Genomic DNA, 13,679 nt, shown 5'->3' on the forward strand with positions numbered 1-13,679 from the left:
ATGAAATCGTTAGAGCTATCCAAGTATCCACTTACAGATTCTACAAAAAGAGAGTATCCAAACTGCTGTATCAAAAGAAAGGTTGAACTCCGTTAGTTGAGGACACACATCACAAAGAAGTTTCTGAGAATGTTTCTGTCAAGATTTTATATGAAGATATTCCCATTTACAACGAAATCTACACAGTTACCCAAATATCCACTTTCAGATTCTACAAAAAGAGTGTTTCCAAACTGCTGTATCAAAAGAAAGGATGAACTGCGTTAGTTGAGGACACACATCACAAAGAAGTTTCTGAGAATGCTTCTGTCTAGATTTCATGTAAAGATATTCCCGTTTCCAAAGAAATCTTCACTGTTATTCAAATATTCACTTGCAGATTCTACCAAAATGTGTTTCCAAACTGCTCTATCAAAAGAAATGTTCAACTCTGTTAGTTGAGGACCCATATCACAAATAAGTTTCTGAGAATCCTTCTGTCTCGTTTTTATGGGAAGATATTTCCGTTTTCACCATAGGCCTGAATTCGCTCGAAATCTCCACTTTCAGATACTACAGAAAGAGTGTTTCAAACCTGCTCTATGAAAGGGAATGTTCAGCTATGTGACTTGAATGCAGATATCACAAAATAGTTTCTGACAGTGCTTCTGTCTATCTTTTATATGAAGATATTCCCGTTTCCAACAAAATCGTTAGAGGTATCCAAATATACACTTACAGATTCTACAAAAACAGTGTTTCCAAACAGCTCCATCAAAAGAAAGGTTGAACTCTATTAGCTGAAGCCACACATCACAAAGAAGTTTCTGAGAATGCCTCTGTCTAGATTTTATATGAACATATTCTCGTTTCCAAGGAAATCATTAGAGGTATCCAAATATCCACTTACAGATTCTACAAAAACAGTGTTTCCAAACTGCTCTATCAAAAGAAAGGTTGAAACCTGATAGTTGAAGACACACATCACCAGGAAGTTTCTGAGAATGCTTCTGTCTAGATTTTGTATGAAGATATTCAGGTTTCCAAAGAAATCATTAGAGGTATCCAAATATCCACTTACAGATTCTACAAAACGAGTGTTTCCAAACTCCTCTATCAAAAGAAAGGTTGAACTCTGTTAGTTGAAGACACACATCACAAAGAAGTTTCTGAGAATGCTTCTGTCTAGAATTTATATGAAGATATTCCGTTTCCAACGAAATCTTCACTGTTATCCAAATATCCACTTGCGGATTCCACAAAAAGAGTGTTCCAAACTACTGTATCAATAGAAAGGTTCAACTCTGTTAGTTGAGGACACACATCCCAAACAACTTTATGAGAATCCTTCTGTGTCGTTTTCATACGAAGATATTCCCTTTTTCACCGCAGTCCTGAATGCGCTCGAAATGTCCACATTCAGATACAACAGAAAGAGAGTTTGAAACGTTGTCTATGAAAGGGAATGTTCAGCTCTGTGACTTGAATGCAGATATCACAAAGTAGTTTCTGACAGTGCTTCTGTCTAGATTTTAGATGAGGATACTCCCGTTTCCCACGAAATCTTCACAGTTATCCAAATATCCACTTGCAGATTCTACAAACAGAGTGTTTCCAAACTGCTCTATCAAATGAAAGGTTGAACTCTGTTAGTTGAGGACACACATCACAAAGAAGTTTCTGAGAATGTTTCTGTCTAGATTTCATATGAAGATATTCCCGTTTCCAAAGAAATCTTCACAGTAATCCAGTTATCCACATGCATATTCTACAGAAAGTGTGTTTCCAAACTGCTGTATCAAAAGAAAGGTTGAACTCTGTTAGTTGAGGACACACATCACAAAGAAGTTTCTGACAATACTTCTGTCTCGTTTTTATGGGAAGATATTTCCTTTTTCACGGTAGGCCTCAATGCGCTCGAAATGTCCTCTTCCAGATACTACAGAAAGAGTGTTTCAAACCTGCTCTATCAAAGGGAATGTTCAGCTCTGTGACTTGAATGCAGATATCACAAAGTAGTTTCTGACAGAGCTTCTGTCTACATTTTAGAGGAAGATATTCCCGTTTCCAACGAAATAGTTAGAGCTATCCAAATATCCACTTACAGATTCTACAATAAGAGTGTTTCCAAACTGCTCTATCTAAAGAAAGGTTGAACTCTGTTAGCTGAGGGCACACACCACAAAGATGTTTCTGACAATGCTTCTGTCTAGATTTTATATGAAGATATTACCGTTTACAATGAAATCTTCACAGTTAACCAAATATCCACTTTCAGATTCCACAAAAAGAGTGTTTCCAAACTGCTGTATCAAAAGAAAGGTTGAACTCTGTTAGTTTAAGACACTCATCACAAAGAAGATTCTGAGAATCCTTCAGTCTAGATTTTATATGAAGATATTCCCGTTGCCAACGAAATCTTCTCAGTTATCCAAATATCAACTTGACGATTCTGCAAAAGGAGGGTTTCCAAAATGCTCTATCCAAAGAACGGTTAAACTCTGTTCCTTGAGGACACTCATCACAAAGAAGTTTCTGATAATGCTTCTGTCTAGATTTTATATGAAGATATTCCCGTTTCTAATGAAATCGTTAGAGCTATCCAAGTATCCACTTACAGATTCTACAAAAAGAGAGTATCCAAACTGCTGTATCAAAAGAAAGGTTGAACTCCGTTAGTTGAGGACACACATCACAAAGAAGTTTCTGAGAATGTTTCTGTCAAGATTTTATATGAAGATATTCCCATTTACAACGAAATCTACACAGTTACCCAAATATCCACTTTCAGATTCTACAAAAAGAGTGTTTCCAAACTGCTGTATCAAAAGAAAGGATGAACTGCGTTAGTTGAGGACACACATCACAAAGAAGTTTCTGAGAATGCTTCTGTCTAGATTTCATGTAAAGATATTCCCGTTTCCAAAGAAATCTTCACTGTTATTCAAATATTCACTTGCAGATTCTACCAAAATGTGTTTCCAAACTGCTCTATCAAAAGAAATGTTCAACTCTGTTAGTTGAGGACCCATATCACAAATAAGTTTCTGAGAATCCTTCTGTCTCGTTTTTATGGGAAGATATTTCCGTTTTCACCATAGGCCTGAATTCGCTCGAAATCTCCACTTTCAGATACTACAGAAAGAGTGTTTCAAACCTGCTCTATGAAAGGGAATGTTCAGCTATGTGACTTGAATGCAGATATCACAAAATAGTTTCTGACAGTGCTTCTGTCTATCTTTTATATGAAGATATTCCCGTTTCCAACAAAATCGTTAGAGGTATCCAAATATACACTTACAGATTCTACAAAAACAGTGTTTCCAAACAGCTCCATCAAAAGAAAGGTTGAACTCTATTAGCTGAAGCCACACATCACAAAGAAGTTTCTGAGAATGCCTCTGTCTAGATTTTATATGAACATATTCTCGTTTCCAAGGAAATCATTAGAGGTATCCAAATATCCACTTACAGATTCTACAAAAACAGTGTTTCCAAACTGCTCTATCAAAAGAAAGGTTGAAACCTGATAGTTGAAGACACACATCACCAGGAAGTTTCTGAGAATGCTTCTGTCTAGATTTTGTATGAAGATATTCAGGTTTCCAAAGAAATCATTAGAGGTATCCAAATATCCACTTACAGATTCTACAAAACGAGTGTTTCCAAACTCCTCTATCAAAAGAAAGGTTGAACTCTGTTAGTTGAAGACACACATCACAAAGAAGTTTCTGAGAATGCTTCTGTCTAGAATTTATATGAAGATATTCCGTTTCCAACGAAATCTTCACTGTTATCCAAATATCCACTTGCGGATTCCACAAAAAGAGTGTTCCAAACTACTGTATCAATAGAAAGGTTCAACTCTGTTAGTTGAGGACAGACATCCCAATTAAGTTTCTGAGAATCTTTCTCTTTCGTTTTTATGGGAAGATATTTCCGTTTTCACCATAGGCCTGATTTCGCTCGAAATGTCCACTTCCTGATACTACAGAAAGAGTGTTTCAAACCTGGTCTATGAAAAGGAATGTTCAGCTCTGTCACTTGAATGCAGATATCACAAAGTACTTTCTGACAGTGCTTCCATCTAGATATTAGATGAAGATATTCCCGTTTCCAACGAAATCTTCACAGTTATCCAAACATCCACTTGCAGATTCTACAAAAAGAGTGTTTCCAAACTACTGTATCAATAGAAAAGTTCAATTCTGTTTGTTGACGACACACATCCCAATTAAGTTTCTGAGAATCCTTCTGTCTCATTTGAATGGGAAGATATTTCCGTTCTCACGAAAGGCCTGAATTCGCTCGAAATGTCCACTTCCAAATACTACAGAAAGAGTGTTTCAACCCTGCTCTATGAAAGGGAATGTTGAGCTCTGTGACTTGAATGCAGATATCACAAAGTAGTTTCAGACGGTGCTTCTGCCTAGATTTTAGAGGAAGATATTCCCGTTTCCAACGAAATCGTTAGAGGTATCCAAATATCCACTTACAGATTCTAGAAAAACAGTGTTTCCAAACTGCTCTGTCAAAAGAAAGGTAGAACTCTGTTAGCTGAAGACACACATCACAAAGAAGTTTCTGAGAATGCCTCTGTCTAGATTTTATTTGAAGATATTCCCGTTTCTAATGAAATCGTTAGAGGTATCCAAATATCCACTTACAGATTCTACAAAAAGAGAGTATCCAAACTGCTGTATCAAAAGAAAGGTTGAACTCTGTTAGTTGAGGACACACATCACAAAGAAGTTTCTGAGAATGTTTCTGTCAAGATTTTATATGAAGATATTCCCATTTAAAACGAAATCTACACATTTACCCAAATATCCACTTTCAGATTCTACAAAAAGAGTGTTTCCAAACTGCTGTATCAAAACAAAGGATGAACTCCGTTAGTTGAGGACACACATCACAAAGAAGTTTCTGAAAATGCTTCTGTCTAGATTTTATATAAAGATATTCCCGTTTCCAAGGAAATCTTCACTGTTATTCAAATATTCACTTGCAGATTCTACAAAAATGTGTTTCCAAACTGCTCTATCAAAAGAAATGTTCAACTCTGTTAGTTGAGGACCCACATCCCAAATAAGTTTCTGAGAATCTTCTGTCTCGTTTTTATGGGAAGATATTTCCGTTTTCACCATAGGCCTGAATTCGCTCGAAATGTCCACTTTCAGATACTACAGAAAGAGTGTTTCAAACCTGCTCTATGAAAGGGAATGTTCAGCTATGTGACTTGAATGCAGATATCACAAAGTAGTTTCTGACAGTGCTTCTGTCTATCTTTTATATGAAGATATTCCCGTTTCCAACGAAATCGTTAGAGGTATCCATATATCCACTTTCAGATTCTACAAAAACAGTGTTTCCAAACTGCTCTATCAAAAGAAAGGTTGAACTCTGTTAGCTGAAGACACACATCACAAAGAACTTTCTGAGAATGCCTCTGTCTAGATTTTATTTGAAGATATTCCCGTTTCTAATGAAATCGTTAGAGGTATCCAAATATCCACTTACAGATTCTACAAAAAGAGTGTTTCCAAACTGCTGTATCAAAAGAATGGTTGAACGCTGTTAGTTGATTACACACATCCCAAACATCTTTATGAGAATCCTTCTGTCTCGATTTCATACGAAGATATTCCCTTTTTCACCGCAGTCCTGAATTCGCTCCAAATGTCCACTTTCAGATACAACAGAAAGAGAGTTTCAAACGTTGTCTATGAGACGGAATGTTCAGATCTGTGACTTGAATGCAGATATCACTAAGTAGTTTCTGACAGTGCTTCTGTGTATCTTTTATATGAAGATATTCCCGTTACCAATGAAATCATTAGAGGTATCCAAATATCCACTTACAGATTCTACAAAAACAGTGTATCCAAACTGCTCTCTCAAAGGAAAGGTTGAACCCTGATAGTTGAAGACACACATCACAAGAAGTTTCTGAGAATGCTTCTGTCTAGATTTTGTATGAAGATATTCAGGTTTCCAAAGACATCATTAGAGGTATCGAAATATCCACTTACAGATTCTACAAAAAGAGTGTTTCCAAACTCCTCTATCAAAAGAAAGGTTGAACTCTGTTAGTTGAAGACACACATCACAAAGAAGTTTCTGAGAATGCTTCTGTCTAGAATTTATATGAAGATATTCCGTTTCCAACGAAATCTTCACTGTTATCCAAATATCCACTTGCGGATTCCACAAAAAGAGTGTTCCAAACTACTGTATCAATAGAAAGGTTCAACTCTGTTAGTTGAGGACAGACATCCCAATTAAGTTTCTGAGAATCTTTCTCTTTCGTTTTTATGGGAAGATATTTCCGTTTTCACCATAGGCCTGATTTCGCTCGAAATGTCCACTTCCTGATACTACAGAAAGAGTGTTTCAAACCTGGTCTATGAAAAGGAATGTTCAGCTCTGTCACTTGAATGCAGATATCACAAAGTACTTTCTGACAGTGCTTCCATCTAGATATTAGATGAAGATATTCCCGATTCCAACGAAATCTTCACAGTTATCCAAACATCCACTTGCAGATTCTACAAAAAGAGTGTTTCCAAACTACTGTATCAATAGAAAAGTTCAATTCTGTTTGTTGACGACACACATCCCACTTAAGTTTCTGAGAATCCTTCTGTCTCATTTTTATGGGAAGATATTTCCGTTCTCACGATAGGCCTGAATTCGCTCGAAATGTCCACTTCCAGATACTACAGAAAGAGTGTTTCAACCCTGCTCTATGAAAGGGAATGTTGAGCTCTGTGACTTGAATGCAGATATCACAAAGTAGTTTCAGACGGTGCTTCTGTCTAGATTTTAGAGGAAGATATTCCCGTTTCCAACGAAATCGTTAGAGGTATCCAAATATCCACTTACAGATCCTACAAAAACGGTGTTTCCAAACTGCTCTATCAAAAGAAAGGTTGAACTCTATTAGCTGAAGACACACATCACAAAGAAGTTTCTGAGAATCCCTCTGTCTAGATTTTATTTGAAGATATTCCTGTTTCTAATGAAATCGTTAGAGGTATCCAAATATCCACTTACAGATTCTAGAAAAAGAGAGTATCCAAACCGCTGTAACAAAAGAAAGAATGAACTCCGTTAGTTGAGGACACACATCACAAAGAAGTTTCTGAGAATGCTTCTGTCTAGATTTTATATAAAGATATTCCCGTTTCCAAAGAAATCTTCACTGTTATTCAAATATTCACTTGCAGATTCTACAAAAATGTGTTTCCAAACTGCTCTATCAAAAGAAATGTTCAACTCTGTTAGTTGAGGACCCACATCCCAAATAAGTTTCTGAGAATCCTTCTGTCTCGTTTTTATGGGAAGATATTTCCGTTTTCACCATAGGCCTGAATTCGCTCGAAATGTCCACTTTCAGATACTACAGAAAGAGTGTTTCAAACCTGCTCTATGAAAGGGAATGTTCAGCTCTGTGACCTGAATGCAGATATCACAAAATAGTTTCTGACAGTGCTTCTGTCTATCTTTTATATGAAGATATTCCCGTTTCCAACGAAATCGTTAGAGGTATCCAAATATCCACTTACAGATTCTAGAAAAACAGTGTTTCCAAACTGCTCTATCAAAAGAAATGTTGAACTCTGTTAGTTGAGGACACACATCACAAAGAAGTTTCTGAGAATGCTTCTGTCTAGATTTTTTATGAAGATATTCCCGTTTCCAACGAAATCTCCACAGTTATCCAAATATCCAGTGACAGATTCTACAAAAAGAGAGTTTCCAAACTGCTGTATCAACAGAAAGGTTGAACTCTGTTAGTTGAGGACACTCTTCACAAAGAAGTTTCTGAGAATTCGTCTGTCTAGATTTTATATGAAGATATTCCCGTTTTCAATGAAATCTTCACATTTATCCAAATATCCACTTGCCGATTCAACAAAAAGAGGGTTTATTAGCTGCTGTATCAAAAGAAAGGTTGAACTGTGTTAGTTGAGGACACTCATTACCAAGAAGTTTCTGAGAATGCTTCTGTCTAGATTTTATATGAATTTACTCCCGTTTCCAACGAAATCATTAGAGGTATCCAAATATCCACTTACAGATTCTACAAAAAGTGTATTTCCAAACTGCTCTATCAAAAGAAAGGTTGATCTATGTTAGTTGAGGACACACATCACAAAGGATTTTCTGAGAATGCTTCTGTCTAGACTTTATATGAAGATATTCCCGTTTCCAATGAAATCCTCACAGTTATCCAAATATCCACTTGCAGATTCTACAAAAAGTGTGTTTCCAACTGCTGTATGAAAGGAAAGGTTGAACTCCGTTAGTTGAGGACCCACATCACAAAGAAGTTTCTGAGAATATTTCTGTCTAGATTTTAAATGAAGATATTCCCGTTTCCAATGAAATCTTCACAGTTATCCAAATATCCACTTGCAATTTATACAAAAAGGGTGTTTCCAAACTGCTGTATCAAAAGAAAGGTTGAACTCTGTTAGTTGAGGACACACATCCCAAACAACTTTATGAGAATCCTTCTGTGTCGTTTTCATACGAAGATATTCCCTTTTTCACCGCAGTCCTGAATGCGCTCGAAATGTCCACATTCAGATACAACAGAAAGAGAGTTTGAAACGTTGTCTATGAAAGGGAATGTTCAGCTCTGTGACTGGAATGCAGATATCACAAAGTAGTTTCTGACAGTGCTTCTGTCTAGATTTTAGATGAGGATACTCCCGTTTCCCACGAAATCTTCACAGTTATCCAAATATCCACTTGCAGATTCTACAAACAGAGTGTTTCCAAACTGCTCTATCAAATGAAAGGTTGAACTCTGTTAGTTGAGGACACACATCACAAAGAAGTTTCTGAGAATGTTTCTGTCTAGATTTCATATGAAGATATTCCCGTTTCCGAAGAAATCTTCTCAGTAATCCAGTTATCCACATGCATATTCTACAGAAAGTGTGTTTCCAAACTGCTGTATCAAAAGAAAGGTTGAACTCTGTTAGTTGAGGACACACATCACAAAGAAGTTTCTGACAATACTTCTGTCTCGTTTTTATGGGAAGATATTTCCTTTTTCACGGTAGGCCTCAATGCGCTCGAAATGTCCTCTTCCAGATACTACAGAAAGAGTGTTTCAAACCTGCTCTATCAAAGGGAATGTTCAGCTCTGTGACTTGAATGCAGATATCACAAAGTAGTTTCTGACAGAGCTTCTGTCTACATTTTAGAGGAAGATATTCCCGTTTCCAACGAAATAGTTAGAGCTATCCAAATATCCACTTACAGATTCTACAATAAGAGTGTTTCCAAACTGCTCTATCTAAAGAAAGGTTGAACTCTGTTAGCTGAGGGCACACACCACAAAGATGTTTCTGACAATGCTTCTGTCTAGATTTTATATGAAGATATTACCGTTTACAATGAAATCTTCACAGTTAACCAAATATCCACTTTCAGATTCCACAAAAAGAGTGTTTCCAAACTGCTGTATCAAAAGAAAGGTTGAACTCTGTTAGTTTAAGACACTCATCACAAAGAAGATTCTGAGAATCCTTCAGTCTAGATTTTATATGAAGATATTCCCGTTGCCAACGAAATCTTCTCAGTTATCCAAATATCAACTTGACGATTCTGCAAAAGGAGGGTTTCCAAAATGCTCTATCCAAAGAACGGTTAAACTCTGTTCCTTGAGGACACTCATCACAAAGAAGTTTCTGATAATGCTTCTGTCTAGATTTTATATGAAGATATTCCCGTTTCTAATGAAATCGTTAGAGCTATCCAAGTATCCACTTACAGATTCTACAAAAAGAGAGTATCCAAACTGCTGTATCAAAAGAAAGGTTGAACTCCGTTAGTTGAGGACACACATCACAAAGAAGTTTCTGAGAATGTTTCTGTCAAGATTTTATATGAAGATATTCCCATTTACAACGAAATCTACACAGTTACCCAAATATCCACTTTCAGATTCTACAAAAAGAGTGTTTCCAAACTGCTGTATCAAAAGAAAGGATGAACTGCGTTAGTTGAGGACACACATCACAAAGAAGTTTCTGAGAATGCTTCTGTCTAGATTTCATGTAAAGATATTCCCGTTTCCAAAGAAATCTTCACTGTTATTCAAATATTCACTTGCAGATTCTACCAAAATGTGTTTCCAAACTGCTCTATCAAAAGAAATGTTCAACTCTGTTAGTTGAGGACCCATATCACAAATAAGTTTCTGAGAATCCTTCTGTCTCGTTTTTATGGGAAGATATTTCCGTTTTCACCATAGGCCTGAATTCGCTCGAAATCTCCACTTTCAGATACTACAGAAAGAGTGTTTCAAACCTGCTCTATGAAAGGGAATGTTCAGCTATGTGACTTGAATGCAGATATCACAAAATAGTTTCTGACAGTGCTTCTGTCTATCTTTTATATGAAGATATTCCCGTTTCCAACAAAATCGTTAGAGGTATCCAAATATACACTTACAGATTCTACAAAAACAGTGTTTCCAAACAGCTCCATCAAAAGAAAGGTTGAACTCTGTTAGCTGAAGCCACACATCACAAAGAAGTTTCTGAGAATGCCTCTGTCTAGATTTTATATGAACATATTCTCGTTTCCAAGGAAATCATTAGAGGTATCCAAATATCCACTTACAGATTCTACAAAAACAGTGTTTCCAAACTGCTCTATCAAAAGAAAGGTTGAAACCTGATAGTTGAAGACACACATCACCAGGAAGTTTCTGAGAATGCTTCTGTCTAGATTTTGTATGAAGATATTCAGGTTTCCAAAGAAATCATTAGAGGTATCCAAATATCCACTTACAGATTCTACAAAACGAGTGTTTCCAAACTCCTCTATCAAAAGAAAGGTTGAACTCTGTTAGTTGAAGACACACATCACAAAGAAGTTTCTGAGAATGCTTCTGTCTAGAATTTATATGAAGATATTCCGTTTCCAACGAAATCTTCACTGTTATCCAAATATCCACTTGCGGATTCCACAAAAAGAGTGTTCCAAACTACTGTATCAATAGAAAGGTTCAACTCTGTTAGTTGAGGACAGACATCCCAATTAAGTTTCTGAGAATCTTTCTCTTTCGTTTTTATGGGAAGATATTTCCGTTTTCACCATAGGCCTGATTTCGCTCGAAATGTCCACTTCCTGATACTACAGAAAGAGTGTTTCAAACCTGGTCTATGAAAAGGAATGTTCAGCTCTGTCACTTGAATGCAGATATCACAAAGTACTTTCTGACAGTGCTTCCATCTAGATATTAGATGAAGATATTCCCGTTTCCAACGAAATCTTCACAGTTATCCAAACATCCACTTGCAGATTCTACAAAAAGAGTGTTTCCAAACTACTGTATCAATAGAAAAGTTCAATTCTGTTTGTTGACGACACACATCCCAATTAAGTTTCTGAGAATCCTTCTGTCTCATTTGAATGGGAAGATATTTCCGTTCTCACGAAAGGCCTGAATTCGCTCGAAATGTCCACTTCCAAATACTACAGAAAGAGTGTTTCAACCCTGCTCTATGAAAGGGAATGTTGAGCTCTGTGACTTGAATGCAGATATCACAAAGTAGTTTCAGACGGTGCTTCTGTCTAGATTTTAGAGGAAGATATTCCCGTTTCCAACGAAATCGTTAGAGGTATCCAAATATCCACTTACAGATTCTAGAAAAACAGTGTTTCCAAACTGCTCTGTCAAAAGAAAGGTTGAACTCTGTTAGCTGAAGACACACATCACAAAGAAGTTTCTGAGAATGCCTCTGTCTAGATTTTATTTGAAGATATTCCCGTTTCTAATGAAATCGTTAGAGGTATCCAAATATCCACTTACAGATTCTACAAAAAGAGAGTATCCAAACTGCTGTATCAAAAGAAAGGTTGAACTCTGTTAGTTGAGGACACACATCACAAAGAAGTTTCTGAGAATGTTTCTGTCAAGATTTTATATGAAGATATTCCCATTTACAACGAAATCTACACATTTACCCAAATATCCACTTTCAGATTCTACAAAAAGAGTGTTTCCAAACTGCTGTATCAAAACAAAGGATGAACTCCGTTAGTTGAGGACACACATCACAAAGAAGTTTCTGAAAATGCTTCTGTCTAGATTTTATATAAAGATATTCCCGTTTCCAAGGAAATCTTCACTGTTATTCAAATATTCACTTGCAGATTCTACAAAAATGTGTTTCCAAACTGCTCTATCAAAAGAAATGTTCAACTCTGTTAGTTGAGGACCCACATCCCAAATAAGTTTCTGAGAATCTTCTGTCTCGTTTTTATGGGAAGATATTTCCGTTTTCACCATAGGCCTGAATTCGCTCGAAATGTCCACTTTCAGATACTACAGAAAGAGTGTTTCAAACCTGCTCTATGAAAGGGAATGTTCAGCTATGTGACTTGAATGCAGATATCACAAAGTAGTTTCTGACAGTGCTTCTGTCTATCTTTTATATGAAGATATTCCCGTTTCCAACGAAATCGTTAGAGGTATCCATATATCCACTTTCAGATTCTACAAAAACAGTGTTTCCAAACTGCTCTATCAAAAGAAAGGTTGAACTCTGTTAGCTGAAGACACACATCACAAAGAACTTTCTGAGAATGCCTCTGTCTAGATTTTATTTGAAGATATTCCCGTTTCTAATGAAATCGTTAGAGGTATCCAAATATCCACTTACAGATTCTACAAAAAGAGAGTATCCAAACTGCTGTATCAAAAGAAAGGTTGAACTCTGTTAGTTGAGGACACACATCACAAAGAAGTTTCTGATAATATTTCTGTCTAGATTTTATATGAAGATATTCCCGTTTACAACGAAATCTACACAGTTACCCAAATATCCACTTTCAGATTCTACAAAAAGAGTGTTTCCAAACTGCTGTATCAAAAGAATGGTTGAACGCTGTTAGTTGAGGACACACATCCCAAACATCTTTATGAGAATCCTTCTGTCTCGATTTCATACGAAGATATTCCCTTTTTCACCGCAGTCCTGAATTCGCTCCAAATGTCCACTTTCAGATACAACAGAAAGAGAGTTTCAAACGTTGTCTATGAGACGGAATGTTCAGATCTGTGACTTGAATGCAGATATCACTAAGTAGTTTCTGACAGTGCTTCTGTGTATCTTTTATATGAAGATATTCCCGTTACCAATGAAATCATTAGAGGTATCCAAATATCCACTTACAGATTCTACAAAAACAGTGTATCCAAACTGCTCTCTCAAAAGAAAGGTTGAACCCTGATAGTTGAAGACACACATCACAAGAAGTTTCTGAGAATGCTTCTGTCTAGATTTTGTATGAAGATATTCAGGTTTCCAAAGACATCATTAGAGGTATCGAAATATCCACTTACAGATTCTACAAAAAGAGTGTTTCCAAACTCCTCTATCAAAAGAAAGGTTGAACTCTGTTAGTTGAAGACACACATCACAAAGAAGTTTCTGAGAATGCTTCTCTCTAGAATTTATATGAAGATATTCCGTTTCCAACGAAATCTTCACTGTTATCCAAATATCCACTTGCAGATTCTACAAAAAGAGTGTTTCCAAACTACTGTATCAATAGAAAGGTTCAACTCTGTTAGTTGAGGACAGACATCCCAATTAAGTTTCTGAGAATCTTTCTCTTTCGTTTTTATGGGAAGATATTTCCGTTTTCACCATAGGCCTGATTTCGCT

The sequence above is a fragment of the Gorilla gorilla genome, chromosome 23, assembly GCF_029281585.2.
Source record: "Gorilla gorilla gorilla isolate KB3781 chromosome 23, NHGRI_mGorGor1-v2.1_pri, whole genome shotgun sequence".
Taxonomy (NCBI): Eukaryota; Metazoa; Chordata; class Mammalia; order Primates; family Hominidae; genus Gorilla; species Gorilla gorilla.